This window comes from Zingiber officinale, chromosome 3A (assembly GCF_018446385.1).
Source record: "Zingiber officinale cultivar Zhangliang chromosome 3A, Zo_v1.1, whole genome shotgun sequence".
Classification (NCBI taxonomy): Eukaryota; Viridiplantae; Streptophyta; class Magnoliopsida; order Zingiberales; family Zingiberaceae; genus Zingiber; species Zingiber officinale.
In genome coordinates this window covers 17,767,632-17,772,064 of record NC_055990.1, presented here as the reverse complement: position 1 = coordinate 17,772,064, position 4,433 = coordinate 17,767,632, and the positions used below count along the sequence as shown (strand labels likewise).

Here is a 4,433-nt window from a genome sequence, read left to right as displayed (position 1 = left end):
GCGATTACTGGGTATGTAACAAATTATGCGGAGGGATGTGAGTGATATAGATGAGATCTATCCCTCCTATATGATGGGAGTGACATCGATATTCTTGATAGAGTGAGACCACTAAGTGCATGGCCATGCCCAAGTGAGTCAATATGAGATATTGAGCTCATTTGATTGAGTGAGTCTACTTGGAGTTCAAGATTTAGATTGATTAGAGGATGACACGGTCTATGCCTCATATTGATCAATCTAGATATCTCGGATAGAAGGACAATGTCATATATTGTGAAGAGTCACAATTAGTAGTCACAAGGTGATGTTGGATCTCAACATTCTTATAACTTGGGTAGTAATGATGTGTTGCTAGATACCGCTCATTACTTATGCTTCAAATGAGTTTAGGAGCATAACATTACAAGAACCTATAGGGTCATACACAAAGGACAATTAGATGGAGATTAGATTCATTTGATAAATCTAAAGGATTAGGTTCATGTGATGAACCAAATTGGATTAAGAGTAATCCAAATTAGGCTAATTGAGTTGAACTCAATTTGGTTCATGTATTAAATAAGTCTAATTTGGACTTAGACTCTGATCCTGTCCGAGCGCTGAGTCGACGGACGCTGGGGACGTGGCACGCACCGCTGTCTCTAGCCGACGATGAATATCTCCGATGGACCTGCAAAGAAGCCGAGTCGGGAGGGGTTTCCCGACGACAGCCCTCCGACGCTCAAGTCAGGCAACGAGAAATGAGAGAGGCAGCGTAATTGTGGCTACAGTGAGGATTGTGCATACCTTCGTCGACGTCTGGGGGTCCTTATATAGGACCCCGGGGAGGCGCGGACACGCTTCTCAATGCGTACACGCTTCCCCAAACATACCTTAACGAGCCCATGTAAGAAAAATACCCCTGACGTCATTCCGCAATCGTCCGAGCATATCCCGGATGTGACGGTGGAAGCTTCCACCGTATGATCCTGTGTACGATTCGGCCGCCAACCCTACTGCCTGTCGGCGGCAGACGTCTCGAGGATGATGTTATCCCCTGTCTCCTTTGTCCTCTTGCGCCTCCAGTCTGTTCCAGGGCCGAGCGGTTCGGCCGCTCGGCAGACATATCACTTCTACCCCGGTTGTAGGTATCGGTCCGACTGGGAGGACTCCCAGTCGTATGCTCGGATGAGATTCCTCCTGCCTGTCTTTGTTGCCTTGTGCCCGGCTGAACGGACAGCCCGCTCGGCCCTGAAACCTTTTTACCTTGAGCATCGGAAACCCGACCCCTAGTCGGGTTGTCTTTCATTCGGCTCGGGGGATTCACGGCCGATCGGTCCTCTGAGTCCAGTCGGTCGGGTCTCAGGGTTGAATCTCTTGACCCTTGACCTCCACGTGTCGTTGACCTTTCGCCAACGAGGGTCCCTCGTCCTTACCACCGGATCACTTGTAATTGGAGATGATGTTAATTCTATTTTGATCGAGGAGGGTCGGAGGTACTATGTCAGTATAGGTTAAAGAATTTAGATATATATAGGTGCATGGTCCATCTTTTTTGCCAAGGCATGGAGGTTAGAAGAGGCAAATAAGAATAAGATGAGAATGTAAAAATAGAACCAAAATTGTCATATGGACTTGCTTCTTGGTTACTTGTTGGAAACACGATAATTTTGAGATTACTATGAAATTGGAGGGGTTGTGCACGCATGACAATTCACGATGAGGATGGCACAGTGTATACACTTATATTAGATTTATATGCTCGGGAGGAGGGGCAGGTAAAATAAATTTCTTATATCGAAGTGTATGTTCTATATAAATTTCTTTCCTCATCACATCATTATACTTAGTAAACATAATTACCTTCCACATGAGCTATGATTAATTTGGTTTGTATATTTTTCTAGAGTACACATCATTATAGAGCTTATATGTTGGACAATGATACCCAGGGTATGGTATTACGGTAGGATATCCAGATTGTCATCCAGTCATCTATAGTTTGAACCCCAATTATGACGTATTTGTAGGAATTTTTCCTTCAAATGGAGGACTTAATTCTCGAGCGAAGGAAATGGCAAAAGCAGCTGACCAACCCCATGGATCACAATAGCAAGGAAGTGAGCCATCAAACTGATAGGACGAGGATTAAGACCGGAGAGTAAGCCCATCGGTCCACTCGAAAAAACACCTACAATGCTCAGGTAGTCGAAATAGGCTTGGCACATTTCGCTCCGAGCTCTGTCAGATGAGGCACGAAATATCTTTGTACAAGTCGTCTGCCAATGTGTTTATCGTAGAAGCCACCGGCTGAAAAGAAAATAACAGTGCACAGGGCACAATCAAACAATGAGTGTGATAAGCATGTTAAAGTCAGATTCTTTTACTACTTTTCTTAAGGTGTAGAAGGATTCCAAGTATTTGCACAGAGAAGCTGCATCATGGAGATCGGGGATGGGCCTCAGGAGGTCACGAAGCACAACAATATCGGACAAGGCGACCGTCATTCCGCCTCCGGTAAGTGGGTGACGCATATTAAAAGCATCCCCTAACAGGAGTGCCCCGGGTGTAGGATGTGGAGCGGCCGACATGCTTTTGTTTGGCACAGACCTAAAGCTTCCTTTATCAATGGCCTCAATAAAAGGATCATGCAGTTCAGTCGGAACCTGAATTGATTGATTACAGGAATTACGGTGAGGGAGTAACGCATCTTGTATTTCTATTCGAGTAAATCTGAAGTACTTGAGGAGCCATAGCAGTCTTCAGGAAATTTGTCATTTCACCGGTAGCTACAGACGGTATCTTGTTTCCAGGCACATCGACCAGATAACGAACCTCAGTGCTACTTATTGGGTAAAACAGTATGATCGAAGGGTCTCCTAAGATGATATAATCGTAGTTGGAAAATGGAAGCTGAGTATCATACCGACAAAGCGAGAAGGCACATCCACCTAAGGAAATAAATAAATAAATAAATTGTTAGAATGATTGATATGAAAACAGAAAATAAATCTAAACGATGAGCTTTAGGTCTTCTTTTTACCTTTGGAGAGTAGAGTGTTCGTCTCAAATTTGAAAAGACACCATCACATACAATTGTAAGTGGTGCAAAAGCTTCGCGCTGCTCTTCGCCAGAATTAGTCTGGTAAACAACTCCCTCGACTGTTCCATTTTCTTCAATCAAGGACGTGACTGTTCCCTGCTCCAGTTGAACACTGGAAGAAAGATTCATGATCCATCGATCTCGAAAGTGATACTCTAATAATATTTACTGCATGAATGACAGATATTCAAAAGTCTATACAAACGGAATAGAAATTAGTTATGCAAGGAAATTGCTCTCTCTCGCATCCTTTGGACGAAACGCCCATTACGAAAGCTCCTCCCGACAACATCTTCATGATGTTTCTCCGAAGGGTATGTGAGCCTGGTGCTTTTCCTATCTTTGAAAAGGGCATAACCAACGACTCGTTGAGCATCGATTTCATCAACACAGTCTAGGACAAATACTGGGAAAGATGATATGAGCTTTCAATGTTCAATTGGAGTTTTCAATGTCGATAATAATTATTGAAATTCAATCAACAATAATCAACTTGATGGCTTACCTTCGAGGCCCAGCTCTAGCAATTTTAGGTACCCTCTTGGATGCAAAATTTCACCAACAATTCTGTCAGGTTCAGACAAATCTCTCTCGATTACATGTACGCGTCTACCATCCTGTTAAAGGTAACATGAATCATAACTAGGAGAAGCAAAAATCGAAGAGAGCAGCAAAGAAACGTCTCACTTTCCCAAGCATGTACGCTAGGGCAAAGCCTGCCACTCCGGCGCCGACGATGATAACGTCCGTGCCAATGCCACCCTTTCCAGCTCGAATAGAACGGGAACTCCCGTTTCCGGGGGCCAGATGAGCCTTCCGCCTTCATCCGCGGAACCTTATCAGGAGTAGAAACACCATGATCGAAGCCGTGACGATGCCCGGGAGGAATTGATCCGCCATTGCCTTCTCCTCTAGAAGAGAAGCCGCCCTCTCTCTCTAACACTTGCGCGCGCACTCGTGCGTTTGCGAAGCCGCTTGTTCTCCATATAAATAAATGTAGAGTAAGGATATTTCATTTCCTTCTCTCTTGTCTCACGAGTTTTGCTCCGCCGTCTGAAATTTGTCAAATGTTTTCATCATGCTCTAAAGTTTATAAAATCAAAATGGAAATTACTGAATCCGTCTTGTAAATTTTCCCGGCTTACTAGGGTGGCCAATATCAAAATGGAAAAAAAAACAGGGGTATATATATTTTCTAAACGGCCACTTGCTAGCTGGTCTCATGCTTTGCCATTTGTCTTACTTTGTAATAATTTTGATTATATTATAATTTAATAGTAGTGTAGAGAGAATTATTTATACTAAATATTCCTATTTTATTTCTATTTATATGATAGGTCAAGTGATA

At 43.4% G+C, this 4,433-nt stretch overlaps 1 pseudogene; it reads right to left on the bottom strand.

Moving 5' to 3' along the window:
• Positions 1 to 2,036: 2,036 nt before the first annotated feature.
• Positions 2,037 to 3,985, bottom strand: LOC122050225 (annotated as a pseudogene).
• Between the last annotated feature and the right edge of the window lie 448 nt (positions 3,986 to 4,433).